Below are 23082 nucleotides of genomic sequence, written 5' to 3'. Positions count from 1 at the left end.
TCCTCTCCTCCCGCACAGCTCAGATCTCCACTCTCCTCTCCTCCAAATCTCTCTCACTCCCTCCATGTGGCCATCCCCATCATCCCCTCCCACCCCTGTATATATCTCTATTCTTCCTGTACACTGTATACCCGGCACTTTATTGCTCACTCCTTAAGTATAAAACTCCCCATCTATTCTCCACCTTGATCACATAGAAAATAAAGAAATATCTATTTCTATCTATTATTATTATTATTATTATAGTCATTTATTCCATGGCGCTTTACATATGAAAGGGGGATACATAGCGAAAACACTTACAGTAATCATGAACAATACAAGTCAGCGACTGGTACAGGAGGAGCGAGGACCCTATCATCTATCTATCATCCATCTATCATCATCTATCATCTATCAAATATCTATCTATCATCCATCTATCTATCATCCATCTATCATCTATCATCATCTATCTATCAAATATCTATCATCATCTATCTATCATCTATCTATCATCTATCTATCATCTATCTATCATCTATCATCGATCTGTTTATTATCTATCATCGATCTATTTATCTATCTATTATCTATCTATTATCTATCATTTATCTATCATCTATCTATCATCTATCTATCATCTATCATCTATCTATCATCATCTATCTATCATCTATCTATCATCTATCATCGATCTGTTTATCTATTATCTATCATCGATCTATTTATCTATTATCTATCATCTATCTATCATTCATCTATCTATCATCTATCTATCATCATCTATCATCATCTATCTATCATCATCTATCTATCTATCATCATCTATCTATCATCTATCATCTATCTATCATCTATCATCGATCTGTTTATCTATCTATTATCTATCATCTATCTATTATCTATCTCATTATATATCTATTATCTATCTATTATTATCTATCTACCTATTATCTATATATCTATCTATCTATGATTATCTGTGTATCTACAGTTATATGAAAAATTTTGGGCACCCCTATTAATCTTAAGATTAATGTTTTCTTAAAATTGGTGTTTTTGCAACAGCTATTTCAGTTTGATATATGTAATAACTGTTGGACACAGTAATGTTTCTGCCTTGAAATGAGGTTTATTGTACTAACAGAAAATGTGCAATCTGCATTCAAACAAAATTTGACAGGTGCATAAGTATGGGCACCTCACCAGAAAAGTGACATTAATATTTAGTAGATCCTCCTTTTGAAAAAATAACAGCCTCTAGTCGCTTCCTGTAGCTTTTAATGAGTTCCTGGATCCTGGATGAAGGTATTTTTGACCATTCCTCTTTACAAAACAATTCCAGTTCAGTTAAGTTTGATGGTCGCCGAGCATGGACAGCCCTCTTCAAATGATCCCACAGATGCTCAATGATATTCAGGTCTGGGGACTGGAATGGCCATTCCAGAACATTGTAATTGTTCCTCTGCATGAATGCCTGAGTAGATTTGGAGCGGTGTTTTGGATCATTGTCTTGCTGAAAGATCCATCCCCTGCGTAACTTCAACTTTATCACTGATTCTTGAACATTATTGTCAAGAATCTGCTGATACTGAGTGGAATCCATTCGTCCCTCAACTTTAACAAGATTCCCGGTGCCGGCATTGGCCACACAGCCCCAAAGCATGATGGAATCTCCACCAAATTTTACTGTTGGTAGCAATTGTTTTTCTTGGAATGCTGTGTTTTTTTGACGCCATGCATAACGCCTTTTTGTATAACCAGACAACTCAATCTTGGTTTCATCAGTCCACAGGACCTTCTTCCAAAAAGAAATTGGCTTCTCCAAATGTGCTTTTGCATACCTCAGCCGACTCTGTTTGTGGCGTGCTTGCAGAAAAGGCTTCTTTCGCATCACTCTCCCATACAGCTTCTCCTTGTGCAAAGTGCGTTGTATAGTTGACCGATGCAGAGTGACACCATCTGCAGCAAGTTGATGCTGCAGCTCTCTGGAGGTGGTCTGAGGATTGTCCTTGACTGATCTCAACATTCTTCTTCTCTGCCTTTCTGATGTTTTTCTTGGCCTGCCACTTCTGGCCTTAACAAGAACTGTCCCTGTGTTCTTCCATTTCCTTACTATGTTCCTCACAGTGGAAACTGACAGGTTAAATCTCTGAGACAGCTTTTAGTATCCTTCCCCTGAACAACTATGTTGAATAATCTTTGTTTTCAGATAATTTGACAGTTGTTTTGAGGAGCCCATGATGCCACTCTTCAGAGGAGATTCAAACAGGAGAACAACTTGCAAGTGGCCACTTTAAGTAGCTTTTCTCATGATTGCATACACCTGGCTATGAAGTTCAAAGCTCAATGAGGTTAAAAGTAAGTCAGTAAAAAGTAGGTAGGAGTATTTAAAACAAGAATCAAAAGAATAGTCTATTCTCATCAGATCTATATCCACAGGTGTACACCACCAAAGTAGTCATATGAGATAGGGAAAGGGGAAAGTTGGAAAAGTGTGGATATAAGAAAATTAAAATACATAAACTTTATTGATTAGTTAAAATCCTATAAATGTGAAATTACTCATGCATCTATAGATGCATATAAGGTAACCACTTACTAGTTGAAAAAGTGGTACCCACTAATAAATCTGGCTGGATGTAGTGTAGGGCAAATTATGGGACACCTCAGTCAAGTCCCTCTAATGTAGGACCGAGGTTATATATATATGTTAACCCCATATATTGGAATAGCCTGAATATGAATGTCAGGTGGAACAACTAAAGACACACATAGTTGCTATGATAGCAAAATGTACATGTATTAATCTGCCATAGGGCATTACTATTCACCACCTGACAGACATATATATGTATATATGTATAGGCTCGCTTAAATCCAATTGTTTTAAATATTAATAGTGGGAGATGTCAGAAATCAGCACTCAGTGCTGATTTCTGACATCTCCCACTGTTAATATTTAAAACAATTGGAGACACTGAGGTGTCCCATAATTTGCCCTACACTACATCCAGCCAGATTTATTAGTGGGTACCACTTTTTCAACTAGTAAGTGGTTACCTTATATGCATCTATAGATGCATGAGTAATTTCACATTTATAGGATTTTAACTAATCAATAAAGTTTATGTATTTTAATTTTCTTATATCCACACTTTTCCAACTTTCCCCTTTCCCTATCTCGTATTTAAAACAAGAAAATGATAAGGGTGCCCATACTTATGCACCTGTCAAATTTTGTTTGAATGCAGATTGCACATTTTCTGAACTGAAATAGCTGTTGCAAAAACACCAATTTTAAGAAAACATTAAGCTTAAGATTAATAGGGGTGCCCAAACTTTTTCATATAACTGTATCTATCTATCTATCTATCTATCTATCTATCTATCTATCTATCTATCTATCTATCTATCTGTCTATCTATGGGGTTGTCTGGTTGTCTGGTGAAAACAATGCCCATCCACAGGATCTCTGATCACGTGCTGATCGGTGGGTGCCTGACCGCTGGGATCTGCCCCGATCGGCAGGTTGAACACCCGATCACCGCTCCGTTCATTCTGTATGATCTCTGCAGCAAGCACTGTTGGTGGAAAACTAGGGACCACCAAGTGCTGCAGGGTCTTATCTGATGGACAAATCTGCATGGGAGTGGGGTGAGCTGATTACCTTTTGGGGCTGTTAAACCCATAACCAAGGAATTGACAGCTGCTGCAGGAGCCTCAGGTCGGGAGATCCCGCTGTATATGGCAAGCAGTGGGAGGATAGGAGTAGTAGGCTTATCACTGCTGATGTAATAATATTATATGAATAATTATATTGTGGTTCTCTTGATGAAGAAGTTGGTCCAACTTCAAAATGCATTGAGAATAAACTGCATGGTCAGTCCTGCACAATGTCTTCTGGATTATTGAAGTACATCAACAGCGCAAACTACTACTCCTATAATCCCACTGCTTGCCAAGAACTGTTAGGGGACATGGACGCCAGCAGCTGTGAGCAGCACAATAACCCAGGATGGAGCGTTCCCTCATTGTAGAGCTCCCTCTCCTCCATAGGAGTTGGAATGTGATGGGCAACTTGTCCGGGTATGTAATGGGCAGCCTTTCCGGGGATGTGATGGGCAGCCTGTCCGGGATGTGATGGGCAGTCTGTCTGGGTATGTAATGGGCTGCCTATCCGGGGATGTGATGGGCAGCCTATCCAGGGATGTGATGGGCAGCCTATCTGGGGATGTGATGGGCAGCCTATCCGGGGATGTGATGGGCAGCCTATCCGGGGATGTGATGGGCAGCCTGTCCGGGGATGTGATGGGCAGCCTGTCCGAGGATGTGATGGGCAGCCTATCTGGGGATGTGATGGGCAGCCTGTCCGGGGATGTGGTGGAGCCTGTCTGGGGATGTGATGGGCAGCCTGTCCGGGGATGTGATGGGCAGCCTGTCCAGGGATGTGACGGGCAGCCTGTCCGGTGATGTGATGGGCAGTCTGTCTGGGTATGTAATGGGCTGCCTATCCGGGGATGTGATGGGCAGCCTATCCAGGGATGTGATGGGCAGCCTGTTCGGGGATGTGATGGGCAGCCTGTCCAGGGATGTGACGGGCAGCCTGTCCGGTGATGTGATGGGCAGTCTGTCTGGGTATGTAATGGGCTGCCTATCCGGGGATGTGATGGGCAGCCTGTCCTGGGATGTGATGGGCAGCCTGTTCGGGGATGTGATGGGCAGCCTGTCCGGGGATGTGATGGGCAGCCTGTCCGAGGATGTGATGGGCAGCCTATCTGGGGATGTGATGGGCAGCCTGTCCGGGGATGTGGTGGAGCCTGTCTGGGGATGTGATGGGCAGCCTGTCCGGGGATGTGATGGGCAGCCTGTCCAGGGATGTGACGGGCAGCCTGTCCGGTGATGTGACGGGCAGCCTGTCCGGGGATGTGACGGGCAGCCTGTCCGGGGATGTGACGGGCAGCCTGTCCGGGGATGTGACGGGCAGCCTGTCTGGGGATCTGATGGGCAGCCTGTCTGGGGATCTGATGGGCAGCCTGTCCGGGATGTGGGCTCCCCTCACTGCTTTGCATTTTAGGACATTGCAGCAGGATGTGGGCCTCATCCTTGCGGCCCCTTGTCCCTGTGTCCTTCTTTCCCCCTCGCTCTCTCCTTTCTTATCCAGTCTCGCTCTGTTTCACCAATGTTTCAGCCTTGTTTTCTCCTCTTTCCTGGGCTCAGCCTCACTCTGCTGCTCCCTCTTTTCCTCATCATCTTTCCGTTTCTCCTTTTATCTCTTCTCTCTGAATCTCTCGTTCTCTGTTCTCCCCATTCCTGTCTCTCTATTTCCCCATGTCTGTATCTTGTTATCCCCTCTTGCTTTCTCTTTATTGCAGTATCTACCTCTATTGCTCTATTTCCCATTTCTCTCCTTCATTTATCTCACTTGTTATTTTGGTCTCAGTGTCTATTTGCTGCTCACCAGTTTTTCTCATCCTGTCTCTCGCTCTTTCTTCCCCAGTCTCTATAATTCCCTCTGCCTTTCTATCTCCTTCCTTACTTTCTCTTCCCTTCCTCTCCATCTCTACCTGCTATCTTCTTTCTTTCCTTTTGTATCGCTCTCTCTCTTCATTGCTTTCATTAACTTTATCTCCTATATCTTTCAGTCTGCCACCATTTCTCTTACCCATTCTTTGTCTGTTCTTCTCTCTTTCCCCTTCCTTTTACTTTTTCCTTCCCTCCTTTCTTCCCTTTCACTCTAACTTCGTCTCTCTTCCTCTTTCTCTCCCTATGTCTCTTTTCTATTTTTATCTCATTCCAATGCTCTCTCTTCTCTCTCCTTTCTTTTATTTTTTCTTTCTTTCTTACTTTCTCTCATTCCTTTCCGTCTTTCTTTTTTTCTCTCTCTTCTTCCTTCTTTCTGTTTCTCTCCCATCTTTTCTCTCTCTTTGTTGCCGGTGTTCTTCTCTCTCACTCTCCCCCTTTTTCTTTCTGTCTGTCCTTATCTCTCTCCCTTCAACCCTCACTACATCATTTTTTCTCCTTCTGTTGCCTTACTTCCCTCTCCTACTGATCTCTCCTTCCTTCTATCTTTCTCTTGCTTTCTATCTCACTTTCTTTCTCTCTCTTCCTTTCTATCTCTTCCTTCTATCTCTCTCTTCCTTCCTATCTCTCTCCCTCTATATCTCTCCCTTTCTATCTCTCTCTTCCTTCTATCTCTCTCTTCCTTTCTATCTCTCTCCTTCCTTCTATCTCTCTCTTCCTTTCTATCTCTCTCCCTCTTCCTTTCTATCTCTCTCCTTCCTTCCTTCTGTCTCTCTCTTCCTTTCTATCTCTCTCCCTCTATCTCTCTCCTTCTTTCCTTCCTTCTATCTCTCTCTTCCTTTCTATCTCTCTCCCTCTATCTCTCTTCCTTTCTCTCTCCTTCCTTCCTTCTATCTCTCTCTTCCTTTCTATCTCTCTCCCTCTATATCTCTTCCTTTCTATCTCTCTCCTTCCTTCCTTCATTCCTTCTATCTCTCTCTTCCTTTCTATCTCTCCCTCTATCTCTCTTCCTTTCTATCTCTCTCCCTCTATATCTCTTCCTTTCTATCTCTCTCCTTCCTTCCTTCCTTCTATCTCTCTCTTCCTTTCTATCTCTCCCTCTATCTCTCTTCCTTTCTATCTCTCTCCCTCTATATCTCTTCCTTTCTATCTCTCTCCTTCCTTCCTTCCTTCTATCTCTCTCTTCCTTTCTATCTCTCCCTCTATCTCTCTTCCTTTCTATCTCTCTCCCTCTATATCTCTTCCTTTCTATCTCTCTCCTTCCTTCTATCTCTCTCTTCCTTTCTATCTCTCTCCCTCTATATCTCTTCCTTTCTATCTCTCTCCTTCCTTCCTTCTATCTCTCTCTTCCTTTCTATCTCTCCCTCTATCTCTCTTCCTTTCTATCTCTCTCCCTCTATATCTCTTCCTTTCTATCTCTCTCCTTCCTTCCTTCTATCTCTCTCTTCCTTTCTATCTCTCCCTCTATCTCTCTTCCTTTCTATCTCTCTCCCTCTATATCTCTTCCTTTCTATCTCTCTCCTTCCTTCTATCTCTCTCTTCCTTTCTATCTCTCTCCCTCTATATCTCTTCCTTTCTACCTCTCTCCTTCCTTCCTTCCTTCTATCTCTCTCTTCTTTTCTATCTCTCCCTCTATCTCTCTTCCTTTCTATCTCTCACCCTCTATATCTCTTCCTTTCTATCTCTCCCTCTATCTCTCTTCCTTTCTATCTCTCCCTCTATCTCTCTTCCTTTCTATCTCTCTCCCTCTATATCTCTTCCTTTCTATCTCTTTCCTTCCTTCCTTCTATCTCTCTCTTCCTTTCTATCTCTCCCTCTATCTCTCTTCCTTTCTATCTCTCTCCCTCTATATCTCTTCCTTTCTATCTCTCTCCTTCCTTCTATCTCTCTCCCTCTATATCTCTTCCTTTCTATCTCCTTCCTTCCTTCTATCTCTCTCTTCCTTTCTATCTCTCCCTCTATCTCTCTTCCCTCTTTCGCTCCTTCTCTCTCTCTTCTGGCTCTTTCCTGACACTTTCTGACTTTGGCACCAATCTCGCAGTATTTTGCAGCTACGTTTAGGCTGGTGCCATTACACCCCTGAGTATTTCGGAAGTGAGTGAGCGGTCCTGTAATGTGAAAGGGTCAGAGGTCTGGAACGTCTCACACACTCGGTTCCTGTACTCATTTCATTCATACAGAACACTCCGGGTGTAATCTGGTTGACTTATTGCAATAAAGCTCTGCCCTTTCACCCAAGTTCCTCCAGCCTGTCCCATATGAAATGAAATTTGTGGCCTTAGCAGGGTCCCAGCGGACAGTAGCCCACCGTCACATCATAAAACTCGCACACACATAATTAAAGGGTTTGCACCATTGGTGAGGGAGCCCAGTCTGCATCGCCCCTCGTCCCTCATGAGACGGTGGCCCCTGCAGGTCAGGTGGAGGTCATTGGCAGGGCATTGTGGATAAGAAGAATTGTTTCTCCTCTGCCCCAGAACATCCTTCCCCAATAAATCCCTGGCCCCTTTAATGAATGTGTTACCTTGTTTTCTATGTCAATCATTGCATTTTTTTTTTGCATTCATAAAATTTAATTCAGTCATGTTGTAAAAGTTCCTGGAAGTGAGGAATCACGTGATGGCGTCTACGCACCGCCGATATCACTGCAAGGTCATCAGTGGCCACCTGCTTTATGACATGGCAAAACCCCGGCTGTCAATGACCCATTAATCCAAGTGTTAAACCTGTTTTGTGGCTCCATACATCTCCGCACACTCAGGATCACAACATTATATACCCCCCCCCCCCAATAATTGTGTTAGGCAGACAGAAAGGGAGAGTCACTTTACAAACCAGACACAGCACATGCAAAGCCCCCCCGCGCGTCGTCCCCTTACTACCTCCCCTCGCTCTCCTACAAATTCTCCTATATCTTTATACAGTTGGGTCCAGACATATTCAGACGACCACAGGATTTTCATTATTGTCCCTAAACCCCAGTACAAAGCCATTAACAAATCACTAAAGTTTGGACTTTCAATTCTCATTCAAGAAGTTTATGACAGTATTACGTTACCCTTTAAAGGGGTACCAAATCAAAAGGGGGACAAAAATGGCCTGGGAGGAACATATTAAGTATTTACAAAGTAGGCGAAACATTCATGCCATTGTCCCACCCCCTGATGAAGCCTCACATGCAGTGAAACATGTCGGGACGACATGTGCTATAATCACTATTTGTCCTATTCTGCTATATACAGTAGATGGTGACATCCCAGGGTTTCATCAAATGAATGTATACAAGTGACAACTACAAAATCAATAATCTTAGGCAGATTAGGGACAATATTTTAATACCCTCTATGCGTTTTATGGCTTGATAGAGAGGGATTTCTATATGGGGTTTGTTAACCTTTAAAGGGGTTTTGAAAAACTTTTAAAAAGTTGGCTAATAGTTAAAATAGTAATAACAATACTACCAGTAATAATAAAAAGAACCATTACTTATCTGATTAAGTGATCCCCATGGTTCATTCGTCTGTCAATAAACTCAGCAGTGACACTGCTGAGGGCAGTGATTGGCTGCAGCAGTAACATGACTTATGAATGTGATGTCATTGCTGGCCGATGGCCAGGGATCACCAGATCACTGATTCGGAAGAGGTGCAAATGAACAGACCTGTACGTTTCTGCAGAGGTTTGAGCAGGAGCTGAGCCTCAGCCATATATGCCAGGTGCTTGCTGCGTCATACAGCCGGCATCTGCTTCTAACAGAAGCAACCGGAGCTGGCTCAGAACACTGCTGTTTAACCATTTAGATGCCGATGTTGACCACTGACAGCGGTATTTCAATGGTTTGGTTGCCGGTGATCCATGTTGTGATTGTGGGTTGGTGATGTGTTCATGAAGATCCCCATCTCTACCATCTTCATCCTCCAATGGAGCTCAGCCTTTGGGTGGGCTTCGTGGGAGATTGTCAATTTTACTACATACTGCATTACTGGAGTATTGCATTGTACATTCGATCAAGTAATTGCAGGGTCAAGGCCCTTAGAGGGTCTAAAAAATGAATTGAGTACTAATAAATGTTTTTAAAACTGTTTAGAAAAATATTAAGAAACTATAAAAGGAAAGTTTCCAATTAGTAAAAATAAATACCCCCCCCCTCAAAAATAAACACATTTGTTATCTATAAAAGTCCTTACTGGTTAAATCTGAAATGAATTAACCCATACCAATAAACCATAAAAAGAAATTACAATTTTTGTTCATCATCTCTCCCTGAAAAATGCAATAAACAGCTATCAAAATACGGTCCATAACCCATGAATGAAAGCTTCAGCGCACCACGCAAAAAACAAGCCTCGCACAGCTTTATCAACGGAAAAATTAAAAAAATGTACAGATCTCAGATAAATAATGACACAAATCACATTTTTTTTTACAAAGTTCAGATTTTTTTTTAAATGCAACAATAATAATAATAAACAAAAAAAATACAAGTTTGGCATAGCTGGCCTGGAGAATTACCGTATGTTGCCAGGTCATTTTTCCCAGACAAGGAAAAATGTTAAAAACGAAACCCCAAAAAAACAATGGCAGAACTGCCTTTTTTTCCACCTTATTTGGCATTTTTTTGTCGGTTTTAATCCATTTTTTGGTAAAGGGGATGGTTTAATTCAAAACTTCTGCTATAAACAAGTCGACGGAAAAATAAAATACTTATCACTCTTGTAAGAAGGAGAGGAAAAAAAACAAAAAAGTCCTCTGTAAGTGTTAAACGGGTAACAAATGTATTTATTATTATTATTATTATTATTTTATAAAAATTCCTACTTTTGGGAAATGTTTTGAAAATCTCAAGCAATTATGACCTTAATTTTTCTTACTTGTCACTTTATAGGTTAATAGTACTTTTGAGCATTTTTACTCCAAGTGTTTCTGTTTTGTCTTGTTTCACGACACACTTTAATTTGGTGGTAATTTTTGGTTGATAGATAGGTTTTATGTTTATTTATAGAAGTAACTGAATTTCCTTTCTTATTTTCTTTCTGCTTAGAAAGCGTTCTTAATGGATAAAAGTTTTTTGTTTTTGTTTTTTACTTTTTCTCTTTTTTTCTCAAATATTTTTGTAACATTCAGTTGAAAACATTCCGCTTAGTTGTCCTCCCCCGCCACTACCGTGAGCAGCTTCCCCGTGCTAGCTCTGCATGAACCTCCTGACTAACCCAGCAAACTCTGCTGCATCACTGTGTGCTCTACTATACCGCTAGTCAGTTCTGACTGGACTTCTGGCAAACTCACCCACTAGACTGGTGACAACCAAATATCTGCTATATCACTGGACAACTCTGCTGTTCTGTTGGGCAGTTCTGCTTTGGACTCTGTGACAGAATCAGCTCTGTTATATCGCTGAGTCAACTCTGCCATATTGCTGCCAGCAATCCTCAACCCCATGGAAGCTGTAATGGGATATTAGTTGAGATAAATATAATCTTGAATAAACTTGTTGTCATAACAAAGTTTTTAAGAATTTTTAGGTTTATTGGTGATTATTTTAATTTAGTTTGGAATGGTTTTGACACGAAATATTTAACATTCTCTTAATACCTAAAGTGTCAGACCCCGGTATGTGCTTACATCTGTCCATTACTCCACTTAAGGTAACCTATCTGCGCACCGTGAGTCAATTCAACTAGCCATTTGCCATATAATATCTGATTTTGTTTATCCAGGTACCTTCTGAATTGTCAAAGAGCTGTGGGGTATGGTGAAACTATATAAATAAAGATTATTATTAATATTATGAGCCCATCATCCTTTCATACCACACATCTATTTAATAAGAGTCCATCAATCCACAGTGCATCCAACCAGAAATCTATACATCCCTCCATCCACCCACCCACCATCCATCCATCCATTCACCACCCATCAATCCATTCACCCATCCATCCACCCATCAATCCATCTATCCACCGATTCATCCATCTATCCTTCCACCCATCCATTCACCACCCATCCATTCCTCCATCAATCCATCCACCCATCAATACATCCTTCAATCCAACCTCCCACCCATTCATTATTCCACCAACCCATCAATTCACCCAACCATTTATCCACCCACCCATCCATCCGCCCACCCATCCATCCACCCATTAATGAATTTATCTATCCATCATTCCTCCATCCACCCATCCATCCAAGATCCATCCATTTATCCATGCACCCAGTCATTCACCCCCTCATCCATTCCTCCATCCACCTTCCCACCCATCCATTCATTCATCCATCCATCCAATCCTCCATACACCCACCCACCTATCCATCCATCCATTCATCCATCCATGGGTGGACACTGGCAGTGAATGGCTCCTATGCAGAATCTTGACATTTTTATGCCATTTACCAATCACAATAAATAGCATGTTGACTTTATTGTGCAGGTTGTTGCAAGAACAGGGATATCAAACATACATTCAAATTATTCACTGATTTGTGATGTTTGTTTAAGAAAAAGAATAGTGTATGTGGACAGCATGGTGGCTGAGTGGACAGCACGGTGGCTGAGTGGACAGCACGGTAGCTCAGTGGTTAGCACTGCAGCCTTGCAGCGCTGGGGTCCTGGGTTCAAATCCCACCAAGGACAACATCTGCAAGGAGTTTGTATGTTCTCCCCGTGGGTTTCCTCCGGGTTCTCCGGTTTCCTCCCACACTCCATAGACATACTGATAGGGAATCTAGATTGTGAGCTCCAATGGGGACAGTGATTATAATGTATGTAAAGCGCTGTCGAATTAATGGTGCTATATAAATTAGTAAAATAAATAAAGTATACAAAATTTGATTATTGTAATTGTTTTGAATTATTTTTAAGAAATTTTAGAATAAAAATATATATTGATCTACTGGTATATAGATACCGTATATGTCTCTATGTAACAGTACAATATTCCTGTAATGAAGAAGCATACTATTTAGATCATTAATAGACTAGAGATTGATGAAATGCGCCCATAGGGCGTTAACCAAGTAGCATGTGGTTTTATTATGGGTTTTTTTTGCACTCACCTTGTAATGCTGTGAAACCGCAGCAAATGAATAGCCTTATATAGCAATACGCCAACTACTGCTGCTCCGCTGCTTGGAAAAACCAACATTGATATGTACCAAAGGAAGAAATGCGGGTGTGCTGCATTGCTGGTAAGCCATTCACATGATATCCTGTGAGCTCGTTACCAGCAGCGCAGCACACCCGCATTCCACATTTCTCCATTTGGTACATACAGAGATCATTAGGCAGAGAAAATCCTCTTACACTGAGCAGTGCAATGTATGGCTCCCTCCTAAAGCTTCTACCTGCTATGCTACGAGTTGTAAGTTTCAACCTTGTAAAAGATCACACTTCAACAACAGCAAATGATTAATTAGAGAGAGAAGTCTCGTCAAAACATTTATCCCATAATATGTCCTAATTATTAATGTAATGGTGCGGAAACCGGAGAAGACAGCGTTTGGCAAGTATTTTAATTCTCTTCCACACCATTACATAATTACTATGGATTATATAATAAGAATGTTAATGATACTTCCCCGAACATCTTGAGTCAGATGAGGAGACTCCACACTGGAGATACATGCAGCGTAACTGGGGTCTCTCTCCCACACTGTTGAGGTCTGTGTCCAACCCCATTTCCTGCTGCTGTCTTTATGGCCCAGTTCACACATTCAGTATTTGGTCAGTGTTTCACATCAGTATTTGTAAGCCAAAACCAGGAGTGGGTGATAAATACAGAAGTGGTGACTTGTTTCTATTATACTTTTCCTCGGATTGTTCCACTCCTGGTTTTGGCTTACAAATACTGATGTAAAATACTGACTAGATACTGATAGTGTGAACGTGGTCTTAGGCCTCCTTCACATTTCCTGGTGATTCTTGTACAGGAAAACCAGTACTGGTGATGTCTGTGGTCCGTGTGCCATTCGTGTGTACGTATGTGAAATCCATGTGTCCGTGTGCTGGTCGTGTACGTGTGTCCTTGTGCTGTCATTGTGCTGTCAGTGTGCTGTCAGTGTGACACATATGAAATGAAATGCAGAATAGAAATTAAAGAATTGTATGTATTAAAGATGTTCAAAGATAGAGATAGATAGTGATGACCCCTTCCTAGGCTAATAAATATCAGTCCACAGCTGTCTGTTTAGCCTTTGCTGGTTAGTAAATATAGGGGAGACCTCACGTCATTTTTTGGGGGCGGTCTCCTCTATACTAACCAGTAAAGGCTAAGCAAACAACTGTGAGCTGATACTGATATTAATAGCCTGGGAACCTTTATAGCTATTGGCCCCTTCTCAGAATATTAACATCAGCCCCCAGCCGTCGGCTTTCCCTCAGCTGGTTAGGAGAATTATGGAGGACTCACGTAGTTTTTTTTTTAAATTATTTAATACGCGCTAGACACAGACGGCTGACTATAACAATCATCAGATGCTTCTGGTCTCACTGATCACAGGATAAGAGTTGCATTCAGCACCCAGCGCCTGGGAACAGCGCAAACTGTACTGCTTTTTCCCAGGTGTCGGTACGTGTCACACTGATGACAAACGGATGTGATCCATGTGCCATTAGTGTGCATGTGTGCAGCACGCATTTTGACTGTGGTACGTTAAAAAAAGGAAAACGTCTGCGGGTTTTTCACACGGACCATGTGTGTGCACCACCTGACATGTGCGCACCACCATTGGATACAATGGGTGCGCATGTGTCTGTATTTGCGGTCCTTTAAAAACAGACCACATACAGACATGAAAAACGGACGTGCGAGGGGGGCCTAAGGGGAAGAGGAGATGAGAGAGAGCAGTCAGAACCAGGAGCACGAGTTTTGACAAATTTGTAACATTTATTTTTTGCAGATGACTCAGCTAGATAAATAACTTAGAGAAATTGCAGCAGCAAAATGGTAGAAAATTTTCGATGAAGACTATTTAGAAACTGGCTTAACTTGGCTTTTAGGAAGCAAATGAACTATAAAAAAAATCTGTGCAGAGGCGAGCATAGCGTTTAGTTTCTGTGAGACAGCAAAATGGTACACAGACTTCAGATATGCCATTTTGGCTATTTTGAAGGATGCAGCTTTGTGAGGTTTCTAATGAATGTACAGGTCCCTAAAAGTCACTTCAGAACTGAATTGGTCCCTAAAAAAAATGTTTTTTGAAATGTAATGAAAATTTTGGAAAAATTGCTGCTAAACATACAAGATCCAACAAAATAAATATTTTTCCTAAAAAAATTTCATGATCACTTGGACAAATAAAAAAAAAATTATATTTTTCTTATATATCATAAAATATAACACTTTAGGTCCTCCTGCTTAAAAGGGTTAAAGGGAGAATCCATTGTGTTAGATCTAATGCGGTTCTCCCATGATTTATGAAAAAAACATGGAAAAAATGTGTTGGTTTTGCAGCAAGTTTCTGAGAATCACAGAAAACCACAATAAAACTACGACGCAATGCAGTTACTATCGAGAAGAGGATACATGTACATTGCAGAGCGATATCATGGCACTTGTCAGTGGTTAAATAGCCAATCACTAAATTCCTGTTTATTTCATGGGTCGTATTCCCAGTATTATTGGATTGCCAGACATTTCTTCGTTTTCTGTGTCATTGCTCTGGGTGGAATACATATAGGAAGCTTCGGGCGATATACTGGATTTTATTAAGAACGTGACCTGTGACCGCTCACATGAGGGAGTATAGAAATATCCAGATTTACATTTATGATATAACCTTGAAAGCTCTAAAAATAGATGTCCTAGATACATGGAAAGACATCTGCAGACAAATCTAAGGCTCCTATACTAAATATAGCTCCCATTTACCTCCAGTTCATCAATGACATTGTCTGGCAGCCAAGTCCTCAGTATTCCCTGTCTTTTCCCCAATGTGATCTTGTCTGGGTCATATGAGACATGCGACCATCTTGCTATCATCTATCTATCATATCTATCTATTATCTATCTATCTATCTATCTATCTATCTATCTATCTATCTACAGTTATATGAAAAAGTTTGGGCACCCCTATTAATCTTAAGCTTAATGTTTTCTTAAAATTGGTGTTTTTGCAACAGCTATTTCAGTTTGATATTTGTAATAACTGTTGGACACAGTAATGTTTCTGCCTTGAAATGAGGTTTATTGTACTAACAGAAAATGTGCCATCTGCATTCAAACAAAATTTGACAGGTGCATAAGTATGGGCACCCTTATCATTTTCTTGTTTTAAATACTCCTACCTACTTTTTACTGACTTACTAAAGCACTTTTTTTTGGTTTTGTAACCTCATTGAGCTTTGAACTTCATAGCCAGGTGTATGCAATCATGAGAAAAGCTACTTAAAGTGGCCACTTGCAAGTTGTTCTCCTGTTTGAATCTCCTCTGAAGAGTGGCATCATGGGCTCCTCAAAACAACTGTCAAATGATCTGAAAACAAAGATTATTCAACATAGTTGTTCAGGGGAAGGATACAAAAAGCTGTCTCAGAGATTTAACCTGTCAGTTTCCACTGTGAGGAACATAGTAAGGAAATGAAAGAACACAGGGACAGTTCTTGTTAAGGCCAGAAGTGGCAGGCCAAGAAAAACATCAGAAAGGCAGAGAAGAAGAATGGTGAGATCAGTCAAAGACAATCCTCAGACCACCTCCAGAGAGCTGCAGCATCAACTTGCTGCAGATGGTGTCACTGTGCATCGGTCAACTATACAACGCACTTTGCACAAGGAGAAGCTGTATGGGAGAGTGATGCGAAAGAAGCCGTTTCTGCAAGCACGCTACAAACAGAGTCGGCTGAGGTATGCAAAAGCACATTTGGAGAAGCTAATTTCTTTTTGGAAGAAGGTCCTGTAGACTGATGAAACCAAGATTGAGTTGTTTGGTCATACAAAAAGGCGTTATGCATGGCGGCAAAAAAACACAGCATTCCAAGAAAAACACTTGCTACCCACAGTAAAATTTGGTGGAGGTTCCATCATGCTTTGGGGCTGTGTGGCCAATGCCGGCACCGGGAATCTTGTTAAAGTTGAGGGACGCATGGATTCCACTCAGTATCAGCAGATTCTTGACAATAATGTTCAAGAATCAGTGATAAAGTTGAAGTTACGCAGGGGATGGATCTTTCAGCAAGACAATGATCCAAAACACCGTTCCAAATCTACTCAGGCATTCATGCAGAGGAACAATTACAATGTTCTGGAATGGCCATCCCAGTCCCCAGACATGAATATCATTGAACATCTGTGGGATCATTTGAAGAGGGCTGTCCATGCTCGGCGACCATCAAACTTAACTGAACTGGAATTGTTTTGTAAAGAGGAATGGTCAAAAATACCTTCATCCAGGATCCAAAAGGAGGCTCTACTAAATATTAATGTCACTTTTCTGGTGAGGTGCCCATACTTATGCACCTTTCAAATTTTGTTTGAATGCAGATTGCACATTTTCTGTTAGTACAATAAACCTCATTTCAAGGCAGAAACATTACTGTGTCCAACAGTTATTACATATATCAAACTGAAATAGCTGTTGCAAAAACACCAATAAGCTTAAGATTAATAGGGGTGCCCAAACTTTTTCATATAACTGTATCTATATATCTATCATATCTACCTAATATCTATCTCATATCTATCTATTATCTATCTGTATATTTATCTATTTATCTATCTATTATCTGTCTATCATCGATCTATCATATCTACCTATTATGTATCATCTATCTATCTGTATATTTATCGATCTATCTATTAACTATCTATCATCTATTTATCTATCATATCTATCTATTAACTATCTATCATCTATTTATCTATCATATCTATCTATCTATCTATCTATCTATCTATCTATCTATCTGTCTCAGAAGTGTAACCAGGATGTTCAGCTCAGGGAGGTAGGGGGTGAAATATCTGAGTGGGCCCCTAACCAGTGGTCCTGATTACGGCTACAGCGGCACAGGTTAAAGGGGTTTTTCCCATGAACAAAAGTTCATTTTAATCAATAGATCTTGGAATAATAATAATTTCCACAACTGGATGTGTTTAAATAAAATTTTCCTGTGCTGAGATAATCTTATAAATGTGCTCCTGCTATGTACTGTGTAATGGCTGTGTCTGACCGTTGTAGGGTTTGGTACTCACTCGGCTGCTTTGAGGTAGACACAGGAGTCAGTTTCTTTAAAATGTCCAAGGCAGGTTTATTCAGGCTTCATAAACCGCACTTTCCAAGTAAATAAAACACAGCCTTGTCCGGCACAAAGTAACGAAACAGAAAAATAAACAGTCCATACAGTGCTGCGGGTTCGCCCGCTCACAGTCAGTGTCCTGTAGCATAGACACGCTGGAGGTCTCCACATCTCCAGCCACAGCCACTGAATGAGACACATGGTCTCCATTTTATTTACAAAAAAACACACCTTGGGGTAGGGATATGTGAGCAGCCATTCCCACCCATCTCTTATGACTGCTCGTAAAAAACGGCCCTGATATGCCCTATTAACCCTCTCAGCACTATACGTGCTGGAGCATGCTTTCCCGGTTTTACATCACCAAAGCTGCCAACCTCAGTGATACATATCTCCCCTCAAGGACCTGTCCAGCGGCCAGAAGTCAGGAGAAGTATGAGGGAGCAGTAGCTGCACAGCTGCGGAGCTCCAGTAAAGCACACAGCGCCGTTGCGAGGACACCACAAGCCGAGCTGCACCTGCAGATGATGGTAAGTATGATCTAACTTTTTTTTTCCTTTTTCATTCTAAAATGAATTAAGTAGGTGAGGGAGGGGGACTGCAAGTGTTGGAGTGAGGGGGACTGCAAGTGTTGGAGTGAGGGGGGCTGTAAGTGATTTAGTGAGGGGGGGCTGTAAATGATGGAGTGAGGGCTGGCTGTAAATTATGGAGTGAGGGGGGCTGTAAGTGATGGAGTGAGGGGGACTGAAAGTGATGGAGTGAGGGGGGGCTGTAAATTATGGAGTGAGGGGGGACTGCAAATGATGAAGTGAGGGGGGGCTGCAAATGATGGAGTGAGGGGGGGCTGCAAATGATGGGGGAAGGGCGGTGCAAATGATGGAGCGGGGGAACTAGGGACTGCAAATGATGGAGTGGGAGGACTGCAAATGATGAAGTGAGGAGGGGCTGCAAATGATGTGTGGTGCCCCTGGGGGTTCAGTCGCCATAGAGGTACTGCACCTCACCCAGAGGTGTGGTGTCTCCTTCTCTCAGGTAAGGAGGGAGTGCTGCCCGGAACCCCAACACCTGCATTCAACACTACACTACTCCAGGCCGGCTGGAAGGGCATTATGCACTTCTTCTGCTGCCCTGTCCCTGGCTGGAGTGGGGGGAACCAAAGAGAGGGGGAACCAGTAGTGGGTGTGGGTGGAGGATGTAGAATAGGGGAGCACCATTATGGGAGGTATATATAGGGAAGCCATCTTAATTAGAGGGGAGTAGAGTTAAGTTCAGTCAGTGAGTAGTAAGGAGAGGAGGGCAGCAGAGTCTCTTCAGGAGCTCTGCTCCATGACTGGGGCCTAGCAAGAGAGGCCCAGGAGGGGAGCAGAGGAGAAAGGCTCCGGTAACGTAAGAGATCCCACAGGTACGGAAGGAGCAGGAAGCCACCCGTACGCCCGAGTCTGCCAAGTGTCAGAGGGATCAGGCCGCAAGAAGGGAATCGGTCCCTGGGCCAGCCGTGTTACTCCAGGTCTCGGCTGGAAAAACCGGAGGCTTCTGCACTTCCATGGTGCAGTTGCCACAACCTCACCCTAGCCACCGTGAAGGGCACCAAATAGGTCCGGGAACTCCACGTTACCCAGAGGGACTTCAGAGTACCCGATCGGGACTTTGTGTGGGGAAGCGCAGGGCAGGAGGGAGAAGGCCCGGCGTGAGAAGTCGGTCTAGTAAGGAACATAAATAAAGCGGGGTTCCATCAAGCGCTCCTGATATACTTGAGAAAGTGCTGAACCCCTCATCTGGTAGACGCAGTGCAATGTGGGAGGCTGACACCCGTACCGTGTACCTGAGGAACTTGAACAGAACTGTGAGTAAAGTCGGATGACTGCACTCCCCTGCCTCCGTCAGTTATTTCCGCTGCGCCATCTCTCTCTTCTGCACTGCAACGCCCAGCATCACCGTCTGCACCTACACTGCCCCGGGGGCTCGCTCCGCCTGTGGGGAGCAGAAACATCCCAGCTGCCATCCCATCACCCCCGGAGGTCTGCAGCAGCGCCGGTAACCGTTACCGGAAACCACAGGTGGCGTCACGAGACAAACTGTACACTAAAACCCCTTTTCAAGAGAGACCCCAAAGTACGGGCCCGGGAGCCGACTGCCGTGACATCCTAAACAATGTAAAAGGCCCGGGTACCGAGTCCCCTATATCCCCCTGGGGCGAGACAGATGGAGTAAGGGGGGCTGCAAATGATGGAGCGAGGGGGGCTGCAAATGATGGAGCGACGGGGGGCTGCAAGTGATGGGGAAGGGGGATGCAAATGATGGAGTGAGGGAGGGACGAGGGACTGCAATTGATGTAGGGATGGGGGGACAAGGAACTGCAAATGTGGGAGCGAGGGAAGGAACGGGGAGTGCAAATGATGGAGTGAGTGAGGGGGGAGCTGCACATGATGGGGGAGGAGGAGCTGAAAATGATGGAGTGAGGGGGGAGCTTCAAATTATGGGAGGGGGGCTGCAAATGATGGAGAGAGGGGGGAACGAGGGACTACAATTGATCGAGTGAAGGGGGAACGAGGGACTGCAAATGATGGAGTGAGGGGGGCTGCAAATGATGGAGTGAGAGGGGAAGGTTGACTACAAATGATGAAGTGAAAGGGGGAGGGTGACTGCAAATGATGGAATGAGGGGGATGGGGGACTGCAAATGATGAAGTGATAGGGAGACAGCTAATGATGAAGTGAGGGGGACTGCAAATAATGACATGAGGGGGGTACTGCAAATAATGAAGTGAGGGTGGGGCTGCAAATGATGAAGTACAGAGTGAGGGTGTTGAGGTTGCAGAGTGTGATTGAATTGGCGGAAAGAGTATGGGTGCTAACTAATTTATATATTAGGTGGATTATTTATAGTTAGTGGGGACGCAGTGTTGGATTACAATTTATATTTGGAATGGTGGGTTGCATAATAACTAATTATATATTAATGGTGGGTGCATGTCTGTATTCAGCTGAGTAGAAGGGGAAAAAGTGGGGAATGTGCTCTAGATAACTGTTATTTTATGCAGAGACGAGTCTTGGCTGCAAGAAGTGATGGCGGTCTGGACTAGATGAAAAAGAAAAGTGAAGATGAAGGACTTCTACTAGAGATGTCACTGGTGAACCCTGTATTACCTGTACACTGACACTATACACTATATACTATGTACAGAGCTCCTGTGTATAATATCACTGGTGTTCACTGTATTGCCTGTACACTATACACCATATACAGAGTTCCTGTGTATAATGTCACTGGTGATCCCTGTATTACCTGTACAGTGACACTATATACAGAGCTCCCATGTATAATGGCACTTATTGTGTTTTTTTATTAATGAATAAAGTATTGAATATTCGGTCACTATGTTGTGGTAATATGTGATCTGGTCATGGTGTGGCGGTATTTGTTCCTTGTATGTGGTATTATTCGGTTACTATGTGATGGTAATATGTGATCTGGTCATGTTGTGGCAGTATTTCTCCCTTGTATGTGGTATTATTTGGTTACTGTGTGGTGGTCTTACAGTGGGTACAGAAAGTATTCAGACCCCTTTAAATTTTTCACTCTTTGTTTCATTGCAGCCATTTGGTAAATTCTAAAAAGTTCATTTTTTTCTCATTAAAGTACACTCTGCACCCCATCTTGACTGAAAAAACAGAAATGTTGAAATTTTTGCAAATTTATTAAAAAAGAAAAACTGAAATATCACATGGTCATAAGTATTCAGACCCTTTGCTCAGTATTGAGTAGAAGCACCCTTTTGAGCTAGTACAGCCATGAGTCTTCTTGGGAATGATGCAACAAGTCTTTCACACCTGGATTTGGGGATCCTCTGCCATTCTTCCTTGCAGATCCTCTCTAGTTCCGTCAGGTTGGATGGTGAACGTTGGTGGTCAGCCATTTTCAGGTCTCTCCAGAGATGCTCAATTGGGTTTAGGTCAGGGCTCTGACTGGGCCAGTCAAGAATGGTCACAGAGTTGTTCTGAAGCCACTCCTTTGTTATTTTAGCTGTGTGCTTAGGGTCATTGTCTTGTTGGAAGGTGAACCTTCGGCCAAGTCTGAGGTCCATAGCACTCTGGAAGAGGTTTTCATCCAGGATATCTCTGTACTTGGCCGCACTCATGTTTCCTTCAGTTGCAACCAGTCGTCCTGTCCCTGCAGATGAAAAACACCCCCATAGCATGATGCTGCCACCACCATGTTTAACGATTGGGATTGTATTGGGCAGGTGATGAGCAATGCCTGGTTTTCTCCACACATACCGCTTAGAATTAGAGGCTTCCGTCGGGCCACTCTGCCATAAAGGCCCGACTGGTGGAGGGCTGCAGTGATAGTTGACTTTGTGAAACTTTCTCCTATCTCTTTACTGCATCTCTGGAGCTCATCCACAGTGATCTTGGAGTTCTTCTTCACCTCTCTCACCAAGGCTCTTCTCCCACAATTGCTCAGTTTGGCTGGATGGCCAGGTCTAGGAAGACTTCTGGTGGTCCTAAACTTCTTTCATTTAAGGATTATGGAGGCCACTGTTCTCTTAGGAACCTTGAGTACTGCAGAAATTCTTTGGTAACCTTGGCCAGATCTGTGCCCAGCCACAATTCTGTCTCTGAGCTTCTTGGGCAGTTCATTTGAGCTCATGATTCTCATTTGGTCTGACATGCACTGTGAGCTGTGAGGTCGTATATAGACAGGTGTGTGCCTTTCCAAATCAAGTCCTATCAGTTTAATTAACCACAGCTAGACTCCAATGAAGGAGTAGAACCATCTCAAGGAGGATCAAAAGGAAATGGACAGCATGTGACCTAAATATGAGTCTCTGCGCAAAGGGTCTGAATACTTATGACCATGTGATATTTCAATTTTTCTTTTTTAATAAATTTGCAAAAATGTTTACATTTCTATTTTTTATCAGTCAAGATGGGGTGCAGAGTGTACTTTAATGAGAAAAAAAATGAACTTTTTAGAATTTACCAAATGGCTGCAGTGAAACAAAGAGAAAAAAATTTAAAGGGGTCTGAATATTTTCCGTACCCACTGTATGTGGTCTGGTCATGGTGTGGTGGTATTTGTTCCTTGTATGTGGTATTATTGGTCACTCTGTGATGGTAATATGTGGTCTGGTTATGGTGTGGCGGTATTCCTTGTGTATGGTATTATTTTTTCATTATGTGGTGGTAATATGGGGTCCGGCCATGGTGTGATGGTATTTCTCTCTTGTATGTGATATTATTGGTCATCTTAAAAAATGCACGTGACACATTCCCTTAAAGAGAAATAAATAAAAATATACCTAAAAAGAGTATTAGATATTTTAACAAATGTTTAATGGGTTAGAG

The 23082-nt window shown here is 42.6% G+C and overlaps 1 long non-coding RNA gene across 2 annotated transcripts in view; it reads left to right on the top strand.

Moving 5' to 3' along the window:
• Window positions 1–23082, top strand: part of LOC141268374 (uncharacterized) — a 29309-nt gene that overhangs the window by 2845 nt on the left and 3382 nt on the right. Inside the window, exons 2-3 of one of the 2 annotated variants that reach the window (XR_012321397.1) lie at window positions 18138–18264; window positions 20775–20864. This is a non-coding gene — a long non-coding RNA (uncharacterized lncRNA). The remainder of the gene's footprint in view (window positions 1–18137; window positions 18265–20774; window positions 20865–23082) is intronic. The other variant, XR_012321399.1, reaches the window with a different exon arrangement.

This window comes from Phyllobates terribilis, unplaced genomic scaffold (assembly GCF_046119375.1).
Source record: "Phyllobates terribilis strain yellow unplaced genomic scaffold, ASM4611937v1 Scaffold_1__5_contigs__length_1240528914, whole genome shotgun sequence".
Lineage (NCBI taxonomy): Eukaryota > Metazoa > Chordata > Amphibia > Anura > Dendrobatidae > Phyllobates > Phyllobates terribilis.
Note: the sequence above shows the minus strand (reverse complement) of the source record. Positions and strands in the feature narration are given on the sequence as shown.